At 40.7% G+C, this 14,811-nt stretch overlaps 1 long non-coding RNA gene across 27 annotated transcripts; it reads right to left on the bottom strand.

The window, feature by feature from the left end:
• Positions 1-4,593: 4,593 nt before the first annotated feature.
• On the bottom strand, positions 4,594-14,627 carry LOC124678685. Of its 27 annotated transcripts, none has more exons than XR_006994593.1 (13): positions 14,510-14,627; positions 13,382-13,461; positions 12,888-12,921; positions 12,630-12,719; positions 12,385-12,412; positions 11,649-11,710; positions 11,142-11,499; positions 10,973-11,057; positions 10,452-10,838; positions 9,436-9,543; positions 8,885-8,950; positions 7,496-7,796; positions 4,945-6,255 (listed from the first exon to the last, which is right to left on the bottom strand). It is a non-coding gene; the product is annotated as an uncharacterized LOC124678685 (long non-coding RNA). The 27 variants fall into 27 exon arrangements; XR_006994598.1 differs by adding an exon at positions 12,504-12,586 and having other exon boundaries at positions 11,142-11,710; positions 12,679-12,719; XR_006994599.1 differs by lacking the exon at positions 11,649-11,710 and adding an exon at positions 12,504-12,586 and having other exon boundaries at positions 12,679-12,719.
• Between the last annotated feature and the right edge of the window lie 184 nt (positions 14,628-14,811).

Raw genomic sequence — 14,811 nt, 5'->3', positions numbered from 1 at the left:
GGTCGTCTTCGGACCGGACGGAGGAGGCATGGTCTTCCGGGTCCCATGCTTCTGGGGCGCGGATGTCCGGTGGCGTCTCGCGGGAGGAGGAGGACCCGTAGGAAAGCTCGAAGGAGGAGTCGTGGAAGACCGACGAGGAAGAAGAAGAAGAGGAAGACATGGCTGTGGGAGTTTGGGGGTTTTTTGGTGCCGATGGCCAGAACAGAGCAGGATGGTGAAATGGCGAACTGCTCAGGGCGGTTAAATAAAAGGGGGCCACGGTGAAAAAATTCAATGACACAGCAGTTTTCGAGGAGGCAGTACTCAAAGACAACGGTCAAATTGTGCGGAGCAATGGTTCTGCTCTGCCATGACATGACCCGACGAAAAATGCTGCAATGGTTCTGCTCTGCCATGACATGACCCGACGAAAGAAAAACGTAATGATTTTGGAAATATCATTTCCAAAACCAGGGGGCATGTGTTATCACCGAATTTGACCAAGTCGGAGGTGGGCCGCGATCGAAGATGGGTGTGAAGAAATATATATAGAAGAAGTATGTGGATCGGCCTTTTTACCAAGTTGGGCTTAATTGCCCGTGTATCTGTAACATATTAGATCGTATCTTAGTTTAGAGATAGAATCTTATTCGTGCACGGTTTGGTGCACGCCCGCATTAGAGAGTCCGCTGGACTATAAATATGTATCTAGGGTTTATGGAATAAACAACAACTCACGTTCAACCCCAAAACAAACCAATCTCGGCGCATCGCCAACTCCTTCGTCTCGAGGGTTTCTATCGGGTAGCGACATGCTGCCTAGATCGCATCTTGCGATCTAGGCAGCACAAGCCCCACGTTGTTCATGCGTTGCTCGTATCGAAGCGCTTTTGATGGCGAGCAACGTAGTTATCATTAGATGTGTTAGGGTTAGCATTGTTCTTCGTTTAAGCATGCTTACGTAGTGCAACCCTTGCATATCTAGCCGCCCTCACGCCTATCTCAGGTGTGGGGCGGCACCCCGCTTGATCATTATTTAGTAGATCTGATCCGTTACGATTGCTCCTTGTTCTACAAGGATTAGTTTAATATCTCGCAATAGTTAGGCCTTACAAAGGGGGAGGATCCAGTGGCACGTAGGGTGGCGTTCGCAAGTCCTAAACGGGATGTTCCGAGGATCAACTTCATGTTGGTTTTTAGGCCTTGTTTAGGATCGGCTTACGAGCACCGTGCGTGGCCGCGAGGCCCAACCCGGAGTAGGATGATCCGATTATGCGGTGAAAACCCTAAATCGTCGTAGATCTCATTAGCTCTATCTTGATCAAGCAGGACCACCAAGTATTCGTGCACCCCGTACGAATCATGGGTGGATCGGCTCTTTGAGCCGATTCACGGGATAACTCGAGAGCCGATCGAGGCTCGTATTTAATGTTTACATGTATGCCTCGCAGAAACTAAGCGAGGCATCCCCATCACCTTCCCGACCAGGTATAGGTCCGGTGGCACGCCCTTGCACTTCGCATCGCCGCGTGTGACCAGAAGAGCATTGCGGGCCGTCGCTCGGAGGGGTCTCAGCCAGCCGCAGCTCTAGGCTCTTCCCGGCTCTACGGTGTTGACAAGGCCGCTGCCCGCCGGTGGGTTTTGGCAGTCAACAACAATACATGGTAGGATTGCTTCACTGGGTCAGGACGACTCACTTCCTTAACTAGATCTCTGGGCCTACAATTGGATCGCCGGATTTATAGCCGTCATCCATGGCCAGCCGTGGACCTGCCATCAGGGTGCTGACAATGATGAGCAAGATTAAGGTGGTTGCGCCAAATGACCAGTGGATCTCAATGGCTTTTGTCCAATTCGAGATCTCAAGGAACGACAGGGGCAAGTTTGGATGTGTGAAGCATGTGAGCTGGATGATCAGTGTTTTGCAGCAGTTTTGGTATCGGCGGGGGAGGGGGGACAACATAGGGGGAATTAGTTCTTGGTGGTGCTCTTTGAGCACCAAGTCTCGATTTACAGGGAGAAAACCCTTGGTATGACCATCATGGGTTGTTCCTAGCAAAGACAGATCCCTATGTCTCCTTGGCATTGTATGAAGTTCAGTCGGACTTTCTTCAGGGTGAAAATCCATGATCTATGATCAGGCGATGATGGTATTGTGCATTGTTCCCTTCTTAGAGGCGTTGTATTTGGAGAACATTTTTGTAGTACGGGTGTGGCCTTTGGTGGTTTGCTGTTCATTTCGACAGTTTATTTTTATTTTATATTTATTTTTCTTTTGGATGTGTGCATCCTTGATGTCTCCAAAATAATATAGATTTATGTCTCCATTTTTTTAATATGCATAATACCAAATATATAAAATATAAAACTGTACTTTATGACAATTTTAATAATATAGATATTATGTTGTAGATGTTAATATTTTCTCGTAAGCAAAGTATTTGTGAACGGAGAGAGTACTTAGGGAATAGAAAACAACCAAACAAAAAGTCATATTTAGCCATGCATGCATATATTTTGTTCCACGCAATTTATTTGTTAGCCTACATGCTCAAGTTTTCTCTATACGATCGAGTGTACATGCATGAGCGCAAAGGAAAGGGTTACACGTACGTAGGGATGACTAGTCTAACGTGCCAACTTTAATTTCTACATTACCAACTTCCTATGCATGTAGATGCATGCTAGGTGATCAACTTATATATATATAACCTGTATAATAAAGTAGGGAAAGATCTTGTGTTCTAAGTTGTATGCATTGGTGCATGCAATAGCTTTAAACATTAAGTTAAAATGTTATTTCCATGAGGGAATTTCGTGGCGGTCAAGATGTGCCTGCAGGATGGCTATAATTGTCGGTCTACGGGGAGCAGATAATATGGTGGGAGGGAGCCAGGGAGGGGAAGAGAGGGGTGGGCGGTGGCTAGCTAGTGCCATTGGGTGAGCGCAGCGCGTGACTAGCTAGGAATCTGCAGCCTGCAGGTTAGTTAGGGCTATCATAACACCTTTTGCTATCTACTAGTACTGAGTACTGACAAGCCAGCAGAATCTTCTTCTTTGTTCCGGCAGCACTGCAGATAGCGAGCTACGGCCACATGCTACAAATGGCTCCCCAAACCAAACCAGGACAGCGAAAAAAACTTCCCCTTCCAAGTTATGGATCGGGAGTAGATGAGATCCAGATCACGTAAATTGGAAAATGTAAAATTGATTGTATAGTATATTCAAAATGTGAGTACAGTCTCAAATCGACAATGCGCAGATGAGATCCCATAAAAAAAGAACCGTAAAACAGTGTATTACAGAATATGCCACTAAAAGAACCTATGTCCGATTTTTTTTCTTTTTTTCCCCTTTCTTTCGTGCTCGCCTCCCCTCCCGCCCAGCGTCGGCCACCACTTTGCGCTTGCCGCGCCTTGTTCAGCCCCACTTCGCGCCGGCATGTGCTCGCCCGGCCCCCGCTCCATGTTCTCCTTCCCCCATCCCCGGGTCGCCCTACTTGCTTCAATGCACTCTCGAGGCCAGTCCGTTCCATCCAAATCCCACCGGATTTTGACCTGCGGCGGCCGATTCCGGAGAGCACCACCACCCGCTGGCATCTCGCGGTAGATTGGTATCCTCCCCGTCCGGATTCATTTGATATAAACAAAGCGTTATGTAGGTGTACGGCGGAATTTTATCGGACTCCAGCGAGTCTACGGTCGGAAGCGGTTGTCATGATGAGCTGAAATTTTCGTCCCGCCAAAACGCGAGTAGGAGTACAAGCCGCACTTGGGTTGGCCGTGAAAAATGGGTATATAGAGGTGTGGCGCAGATTTTTACCGACCCTCTTAAATTCTTTCACAGATCAGGTGTTTTTATGGAATCTAATCAACGGCTATTATTGTTGCTTTTTAGTTTTAGCCGATTTACGGGATCTGATCTGCTAGACATTGGTAATAGAGAAACGGCACTGCGGCTCCAGAGGGGCAACCATCGTGCCTGGCTTTGCTTGCCAATGGCTTGATCGACACGGACGGCGCCAGTCACGCACACACACATACACAAGTCCGCGATGCATATTTGGTCTTTTCCTCCCCCTATATGACCAGTCCTGATAATGCTATCCTGGTGTGCTAGCTAAATCTACAATAAGAGCCACGTCACCGTAAGCTCTTACTAGCAACGGCTTGCTGTCCTTCCAGATTCCATTGGCTTCCAGACTTCCTTTTCTGGTAATGTGACTGCCGAGTCAACCCATGTCGAGGATCGTGGCAACGTAACCGCGCGAGTGCAAGTAAAGGTGCTACTACAATGGAACCCAGATTGTTATGTTCACCGTATTAACATATTCTCTTTGTCGACCATATTATATCTCAATCTTTGTCGACCATATTATATCTCAACCATCAAGCGCATCCGGATTGGTGCTGATTTAGTATGAGAAAGACCCTGAACTTTATCGAATTCGTGTAAGGAACTGTTTCCAGTTTCAGATCAGCTGTTGTTGTCATAAAGTTCTTCAGGATTTCTCATATGGATCAGCTACCGTCATCGTAAAGTTGTGTGTAGTTGCACACTCATTTTCAAGAAATATAGATCCATTTTAAAGGTATCCATACAAATATGCAGCGGAATACCAGATCCATATAAAGTACTGTACTATGAATTTGAACAAAAAGATGCCAAATGGATCCATACAAGGATCCCAAAAGCCAAGCAGATCCCATCTCAAATCGAAAAGAAAAAAAAATGGCGCCTAGGCCATATACATCTCAACTGTGCATCAAGGTTCGTGCTATTTTTTATGAGAAAAGCCGTAAACTTTATCAAACTAGGTAGGAAATATGTAGGAAATAGCAGCTTGCCACGCGCTTGCTCGCCATTAGAGCCCACCTAACAGCAAGCAATCAGATATAATTAAACATTATGAAAGAAGTTAAATTAAGGAAACATAGTTATAAAATAAATTCAATACACAGTACATAGTTTAGACATAATAATTGCATGATCTGTGGAGCTAAATAGTGATATGATCATAAAGGTGGTGCTTTGTAGATACTAATATACTGAAGAACATAATTATATTACACATAATATAAGAACAGGCTACAAGGAAATCTGTAGAAACTACTAATCTTCTGCGGCCAATCTGACACCTATGTTACAGCACTTCATCTCCTTCCTCTGTACCTATTGTGGTTTCACAGAACACTGGTGCTGCATATACGATATCAACCGAAGGAGTACTTCGTTTTCTGTCGATCCAAACAACACTTCTATAGTCATTGATATCTGGTGATATCCTAGATGATAACCATCTATGTCAAACATACAGAAAGGGCCAAAGCACATTCTCAATCACTGCAAGAGCGTAAACTTCTGGTGCTAGTAAAATCAAGATGATATATGCAAAAGTATTAACATATAGGAATTAGGAAGTAGTCTTAGGTCATATACGATATATAAAGATGACATGTCAAAAGGTTTGATAAATCGTTTTCTAGATTTTCCTAGCACTCATGGGCAAGAAGCCGATGGACAGATCCAAGGAGTGAAATGCCTTCCTGCACACTTTGCATCAGTAAATGGTCACCCTTAGGACATGTCCAGACAACCATATTGGAGCATACAAGCAAGATGTAACATCAATTCTAATATCGTGTTGCAAACTTTGAGAAAATGTTCATGGGAAGCAAAATCAATCATGCCACTATTGTTTCCTTTTTAGCTCCTTATATGAACATTTTAACAAAGACAGAAGCATGGTTTCTTTTGCCAAGGAAGCGTATTTAACTAAGATTGCATACATCGCATGATTATGTGACACTGAGAATCGATAGGAGAGAAATCAAAATTTGAAATCTCTATTATGGCACACAAACTATTTCTAAAATCATTTTTATGGCATGCTGCTAACAATTTGATGAGAACATGCAGCTACCACTGGAAGGCCTAGTAAAATATGAAGGCATCTAGCTAAACCAAACATATTCTATTGCCTCTAAATATATCCTATAGACAGAACTATATTAAACATCACATGTCATGAGAATCAAACCTTAATCCAGACAGATGGGGAATGAAGCACAAATTTCAAGGAAATGTATTAGCCACTAACCATTACACCAGGAATGAGAACAAACAGTTGTTCAGACTATACATGAAAACTGAAAGAGATGAAGATGAACTGCACAAGGGCTATGAGGGTCAACCTGATAGTGCACTTATTCTGGAGATTGAAGAAAGATAGATCGCTCACCATACAAGAGCACCTTGATTTGATAATGGCTGCACCTACAGATAGCACACAATAAAAAGATGCAGCCAGTTTGTACAAACATGCTGTTTTCAGTAGACTTCTGCGCAAAATTAAAATACAAAACAATTGCTATGAGTAAGAAGATCCAAGAACTGAACTCGAACTAATTCTAGAGTGCATCTATAACTTCCAGGTATAAATACATGTGTGCTGATTGTTGAGCACAATGTAACCAGCAACACCAAATGAGAAGTGAATTCACACCGGTGACATTACCTCATTGGCATGTGTGATTGTCGGAGATAGCATCTTTATTTGAAAGTCTGGGATATGCTAATGATACTCCTATTGACTACGCATAAATTATATACATATATATGGATATTCAGATGTAATAAACAGAACCTTGCAGAAGAACATGGTGCCATACTTCTCTAAAAATCAGGTATATTAGTGAAATTAGTGTGTACCCAGCCAAAATATTTACTCCCTCTGGCCAAACTTAATTTGGGCGGGAGGGAGTAGTCAAATCAGTGTACCTAACCAAATAAATGTGTATATATATGAAATTTCTGTGCATGTAGGATAAAATGTTTGTGTCTAGAATGACAAAAATAATTATGGATTCCAACAAGTTATTTTTTAAAATTTCCTAGAACCTGGTTTATGTACAACAATAAAACAAAGCAAGAATGTAGGAATGCTCAAGGAAAATCGAATACTAAAGCTTACTTTCAGTCCAGAATCGGTCACAGATAACTATCAACGAACCTATGTATGTATAACTAGCTAAACAATACAGACCACTGGAAATGTAAAAAATAACTCTCCAGTCTCCACGCACATACATAGCTACAGGAGGAGTGCGCATGGACCTAGGTTCATATTCGGGTTTCCCAAATTAGCATAGGTTTATCAAGACTAGTGGTTGGGGCGCCCAATGGGGCGCCTCCTCACTGTACGGTGGCTGTCCAATCCCGTCCCAATAGCAGTCATATTTTATTTTATAGTATGTTTGTTTTTTCACCACTCCTTCTACCCCAAACGCTGCCCAAATGCCGTGTCAATACGAAAAAAATACAGGTTAGGGGAAAGCAATAGTCAATCAGGCTGTAGGAAAAGCAAACGTTACATGTAACATCCCCTTTCCATGATTTTTCTTCTAGTGGCTAGGTTACAGATCACACACCCATATACACCCCTACACGGCTACACACAGCTTAGCTGGAGTCTTTTAATGAACGTGGATTAATCTAAATCTACCTGAAGTAGTACCTGTTACCAGAAAACCGTCCTCCTTGCCATACGGTAGCAGCCCGATCTCATCATCCCAATCACTGCCCAATTTCGTACTCTGTTGGTTCCTTATTGCCGTATGCTTCGATCAATTCTTCTGAGGGTCCATCGCAGTTCTCTTTGTTCACAATTTTCCTGTTGGCATGCCGCCCCTGTCCAGTCTTCGATGTGAAAGCTCTCGGTCAGATGCTTCATCAAGTCATGGGAGGTACTTGTCTTGGACCTTGGCATGCAAATCTGCATGGTCGTCTTACCAGGAAACTACCATCATCGATTAATTCTGCCAAAAAAGGGAAAAGAGAAAGGCCTCTGTAAATGGTGTGATCTCTAATTACGACCGAAATAATAATAAATTGAGTAGGCAAGAAGCATGATAATAGTTTCGTCAATGAAATAATTCATCCTAAATGAGCTATATAAATAACTAACATGTCGATAAGCATGTGCAAAACTTTTGTTTAATCTCAAAATAGGTGTAACCCTTTCTAACAAAAATTAGAATGCAAAAGAGAGTTGAGCCCAACTCAATGCGGATATTAAAACATAATGAGCAATAGAGGAAAACAAGTTTATTCTGCAATAATAGAACAATGTGGTTTTTTCGGCCCAAGAAGGTAAATCAACTCAAGTCTGCACATCATAAAAGATGAAGTACCTTACATAAAAATAATGAAATGCGGCTAAATTATGTATGGCACCATGGTGAATGTAGATACTTATTTCATCCTATTTACCTAGAATAATAAGATTTATGAAGGGCTAATCATCGCCCCAAATACGACACCCGTTGGCAGACTATGGAGAGATGGAAGATAATCAAATCTATCTCCAACCTCAAAAGAGAAGGACAAAAGGCATTGTAGAAAATGAATATGGTGCAAGACTAACTTAAGACAGTTAGTACAAGGGAATTTTATGATGAAACAGGTAGGAGCTCACATTCCTTTTCTTTTTAGAAACTTCATTATACTCTGATATGACCTCTACCATCCAATTGTCCTAGTGTTCATAACCTATATCTGGCAGAGGCAACAATCTTGCAGCGTCTTATTTATCTCTAAATACTCAGGAATGTAACTACCCTAAACATTTTCTACAATGGAGATAAATGCTATGGATACACCCTAAGATGAAAAATGTATCATTAGTATGCATTAGAGTCTCTCTGAAATAGATAATCATATAATCTTTTAACAATACTGCTATTACATATCGTAGCAAGAATTACAGATAATTGGAAGGAATGTCGTTGTACCAATGTACCTATACTATATATGTCATTCTGTCAATGGAAGAATCAAAAATGTTTAGAGAAGCAGAGCAGTGTACCAATGTACCTACACCGTTCTCACATGAACAATAATTTACCTGAGCTTCTTCGAAAAAAGCCATTTAAGGAAGACGTACACACGCGATTGGAACTATGTCAAGTATCTGATGGACATGACAAGACAATATTGGCATTGTTAGAGATATAGGAGCAGACGCACAAATTTAACAGAGTTAATAGTGGTGCAGAAGTTAGTTTCTCCAGACCCTGATTATCCCAGAATCAATGTATGAACAGAAGCAAAATGTTTGAAGAAACCCCGGTCAATAAGCAATTAGATGAACTCAAAACAATTTGGAGTGCCCCGCCCCTCCTAGGATGATCTTTGGCCATATCTAAATTTTGTTCTTTGTATCGCATGAATCAAGCAGTTATGGAATAACAACATTGTATGCATTCCTTCAAATGCAGAAAAAGGAAAATGCTACCACTATAAAGTCATAGTACCCTGACCTATTTATTGTTACCCCTAATTATGAGCTATAATAGAAAACGTGAACCATGATCAACATGATTGTTCAAGAAGAACTGAAGAAGCAAAATAAGACAAGTACATTGTACGTTGCAAGAAAATAGTATGTAAGAAGACCTTGTCTGGTCTGTAATCATTTCTGGAGGATCAGGCGGGTTGGCAATGAACATGGAAGCTTCAATCATCCAAACCCATTTCTTAAAACTTTCATGAACTTCTGATCACCTGCAAAAGAACAAAAGGTTAGATTCTTACCAGAACAAAATTTTCATGGTGGCAGGTTAACAAATTTATTTATTGTAGGAAGCAAATAAAGGAGCCAGTCCTAGAACAGTATGCAAATAGAGAAAATATTTGACCAAATTTTCATGAAAATAACATGTAAATCTTTTAAATTAATTACCTCAATTCCCACATAGGGAGCCACCTGAATTCCAACTAATTGAACATTCTCATCCAAACTTTGCTACACATACAGTTTCTGTCATGCGGATCTCATCAAGTTTCAGCTAGGTCTAGATACAGAGAAATCATGAGGTTGAGTTTGTGAACATCATCTATGTAGTAGATGTTTTTTAACAAATTCAGACAGTGTATGAGGCGTATGATACAGTGAATGAAACATCAAATCCAAGGTCTATCCTGATTGGTTCACTTTTTTTTTGCATCAGACATAAAAACAAATGGAACCATCATCTTACCTAGTTTTAAATTCTATCCGTTCATGCCAATTAGTTTCTTCGAGCTCAGATATTGCTTTTCTACAGATTTCTGAAGATAGCTCATTATCTATTGTCTTATCTGGAAATTTTACACTTCACTGATGCTCCACAGCCAACCTACAAACTGAACCAAACTTGAAGTTCTACAAAGTTATGATGCCACACACTTCAGTATTTTAGAGCTTCTGGACAATTATTTGTTTGTACGGTTAAGCAAGCAAAAAAGATTCACCGACATCATAAGCGACAATATATTTTGCGTGATTACTCAGGCTGTCTAATTATACCGCCAGGAGCGAAAAACGCTCTAACAAAGTCACAAATCAATCATAAATTCTAATTAACAACTAAATGTCACTTAAGCCATGGCTGAAAAGAAAACTGAATAAGAGGGAGAGACAGAGAGCTCACCACAATGACCACCCAATTGCACCCATGGGCCACGATGGCATTTGCTCGCCAGTTACGTGCGCTGTCTATGAGCATGTGTAGGCGGTCAAAAAACATCAAGCAGATAGATTCAGCTGTATGAAGCATCACAACAAACATGTAGAGGGCCCTAACACAAAAATTATATGCCAAAGATTTTTTGCATCAATTATTTGTGTGAAATCAGTCAGTCTAAAGATTAATTTACTGTACGCACTGTACCCAGTACGTAGCAGGTTAAACACAATTTATCATGCTCACTGGAGCACCCACATGGGAAAATAAAATTGAAGTTCATTGCTTGTCTTGTCTGCATACTCTGAAGTCTGAACGGTGTGCACCTCCATCAAGTAAAACAACCTTCTGATCCTGTTGAAACGATGCACAAATCAGGTTGTGTAAAGGATTGAGGAGAGGGGAAAACAAAGAAAAACAGATCGAACGCTGAAATGGAAAATTCGGAGAAAAGAGGTTGTTCTAGGAGATGAGATTTGGGAAATCACCTGACTGCTGCGGTGCCGTGAAGGAATTTTTGTCGATGTCGGTCCTGCTGCTTTTCTAGTTGGTTAGTTGTTCTCCTCCACTGGTCTGGAAACAAGAGAAACGGGATATTCAAAGGAAGAAGTAAAAGAGAAAGAAACTCAGAGCTGCTACAGCCGAAGCTTAGCTTACCGCCATGGCCACGTGCGTTCGGCCCACCGAGCACGAAGGAGAGGCAGAGCGAGGGGGTAGTGCGAGCTCATCGAGGGAGAAGGAGAAGGATGAAGGAGGAGAGGTGGGGCGTTCCATGGAGGCAGGTCGGGTGGCATCGCAATGGAAGGAGGGCAACAATGCGGGCCGTGGGAGAGAGGAACAGACGAGGAAGAGAATGAGGCTGGCGGCGGCTCGGGGCTAGGGTTTTACCCCGCGTTGAGGGGAACTGGGAGTGGGGGATGGCGAGGATTGACGCGGGCTGCGCTTCTAGATCGAACGACTCGCGATGAAGAACAGAGCCCTACCGCTGAGCACCAGTTGGCTATCGTGGAGCGTCCTGAGATAGGGCAAACATACACGCACTTGCTTGTTCTCAATACTACACAATTGAATGTACAGACAGTACTGAAACAGGATAAAGGTTGCCCGAAAATTCAATAAATGCTCGGTATCGGGAATCAGTGCGAAACAAGAAGGCGAGCATACCATAACAACAGCAGTATAAGTGCATATATATGTGCGGAAGCTCAATTTCCACTCCCTGATGCCTGGAGGCACAAGAGATGGAAAAAAGCATGGGCAGGGTTTAATCAAAGTGAGGTGAATAATATGAGCTTACCAACAATTCTAATCCTCGGGACAAGTTCTGTGGCATGAGCTTGATTTCACTCTTAGCAAAAGGAGCATATGACGTGAGCAAAAGAAATAGGACGTGAGCATATTATTTTAGTGTTCGAACAGATTCTCATGAACATGACTTCTTACACACACTCTTCTTTATGGGCGAGAGATCAATGGTTGGACCTGAATATCACCCTAGTATATTCAGCAAGGAATTGGCTATTTTTCCAGGGACAAAGAACTAATGAAATTTCCTTAACAGACATGAAAAAACCCAGAAATGATATACCTCATACAATTATAAGCAGGAAGAAAATTAGCCAAAAAATGAATACCAAATCCAAATACGTGGCCATTAAAAAAAAGAGGTGTAAAGAAAAAGAACTATACAACAGGAAGCTGCTGTTGATTTGAATTGATGCCTTGATGGCCATTCTGGAATTAAATCAATTTGCAATCACAAATGTAGAAAATGAAAAAAGAAGGACATCTAAGGCCTATTCATAACTTCATCATATTAGTACGAAAAACATATGTTACCAATAACTATTATTTGTATTAACTCTTGGGAGTTCATTCTGGTTGTGGGGGTGAGGCTGACCTTGCCATGAAGTTTAATCCACCTCCATCTGCACAAAAACAAGTAAAGTTTATTCTAAATTTCTAATCAGTAAAAGATAACTAACCCAAAAAGGATGGACCGGGAGGCCTGTTACTTACCCTAATCATCAGATACATCTCTAATGGTAAACTAAGGCACAACTGCACAACATCTAAAAGCTATTTTGCACCTGAACATGCACCTACAAGAAAATTTGAGAAAATTTAAACTGATGCATGATGTACCTTATATACTGTCAGCATATGCTTCACAAGGCAACATCAAAAGACACACCAATCTGTAGCTCGCCAACAACTTCTCACATTACCGAGTCCCTTGAAGAAAATGAGAATCAAAACACAACGATCAGCATTTTGTGAAATCTAGAGCTCTCAGCTACAAAAAAAATACACTGCATAGTTTGATAGGGTCAAACTGAATTCAGCATATATGGATAACGAGGCTTTAACATGTGAAAAAAATTGACAGTACTAAGCAATGACCTGAAGGTATGTTGCATTCATTCACCATCCCCACCTGGACAAAACTAATAGTATTAACAACTAATAAAATGTCCTATTTGTTCAGGAATCGAACAACCAACGTTTCAAGAGAGAATATGTTTTAATAAAATCAATACAAGCTTACACTTAAAAGATTACACATCAGTAATATTAAGATATCTTTTCTCTTAGCTACTGAACATGTGCCAAATCGCTTTCAAAAATCTATAAAGGGGTGAAAGGCTTCGGTTCCACAAAAGGTACAGAAAAATAAGTGGACATGCTGGATACATGTAGCAAAAACAAAACTTTTGAGGCTTTGAACTTTTGATGTACAAAATCTGAAATCGTCTAGCTAACGAGCCCTGAAATCTGATACATGGCACTAAAATTATCAACTTCTCTCAAACATTACAGAAGTAATGATGAGACCATATTTCGTGAGAAAATGTGCGTTAAATTTAGAGATTCATAAGGAATTCTAGCTCAGATACCTATATCATTACAGTCGATGATAGTTTCAGTAGAAAAATAACAACCACCTAGATAAAGAGCTCTCAATCGACTGAACTTCCTGGCAGGAAAACAAAAATATTGAGCTGTGCTTTAGAGAACATATATATTAATACAACCTAGGGTGGCCAATATTTCCTAGCCGCAAAAGAAGTTGTGTCTTTTCCCATTTGTTTGTAATAACCTTACTCATAATGAAACATCAAGCAGTGAGCACTTTAAAAGCTAAGCTACCAAAAGAGAAAATCTGAAGCATTACTACGCTAGCTTTACTTATTTTACATTAATATCATTGCATAACCTCCTCATCAAGAAGATTTATTGACTCCAATTGCAGGATAAAATATATGAACGTTCAAGTTAGGCAAGTATAGTATATACAATTGCTTGATTTATCTGAAAGTTATACTTAAAAGTACAAAAAGGATGAAGCAGAAAAAAGAGGTCAATAGCTACAAAATAAGGACAAGAGATACATTTAAAGCTATACGGCGAAAAAATAGATTGCTCGGAGAGATGCTGCCTACATTTTAACGCACACAGATCAGTGATTAAAGAATGGGTGGATAAATAGCAATATTTAACATGGGGCCTCAGAAAACTCTAGAAAACATATATGAGGTGAAAGTAGCGAGAACAAACCATGGATTAGCTTTTACAAAATATTAGCAGTTCCCTCATGGACATTAGAGATAGTGCTGCACATTTTCCATTATAAGTTATGTACTCTTTGTACTTAACCAGAACAAACCAAAAGCTATAGAAGACTGAAATCAGATAAATGATGCATACATTGTTTCAGGTGGGACTGAAATCAATGTGGTAGCGAACTATCAAAAAAATACAGCAATCATATCATACGAGGTACTGCAGATTTTGAAGCTACCAAGGCCATCCTTATTTTCAAAGTACAAATAGGGGCAATATTGGAACACTCTGAGAAACAGTAAGTTGGAAATCACAGAGCTAAACAATAAAGAGTCGATAGTGCCACTTTGCAAATCAAATAGTGGCAGTAGCAGACTCAGAGGAGCAAGCAATATATTCATACAGAAAATAAAGACATGACTCCTTGAAAAAGAAACAGAAGAATCTCCAATCAAACGAACCTTGACATAAGCTGATGCTTCTACAACGTGGCCATAGCCATACTAACGTCTAGTAGGGCTAATATCAAAGATGAAGAAGCTAACCAATTACCCTTGCAAGCTCATTATCTGCGATCTCCTTGAATAACATAATCGGATAAAAGGAAATGAGCACACAGATACTATACTGGTAATTTTATCCAAACTATAATAAATCTAAATCTTTTGATTTCCACATGCTAGAAATTCACACAACATAATTGGATTTCTTTGTGTGGACACTGATAATACACGAAGAAAAATGATGCTGATACAGATTACAG

This window comes from Lolium rigidum, chromosome 7 (genome assembly GCF_022539505.1).
Source record: "Lolium rigidum isolate FL_2022 chromosome 7, APGP_CSIRO_Lrig_0.1, whole genome shotgun sequence".
In the NCBI taxonomy this organism is placed as follows: Eukaryota; Viridiplantae; Streptophyta; class Magnoliopsida; order Poales; family Poaceae; genus Lolium; species Lolium rigidum.
This window is presented reverse-complemented; position numbering and strand designations above follow the sequence as displayed.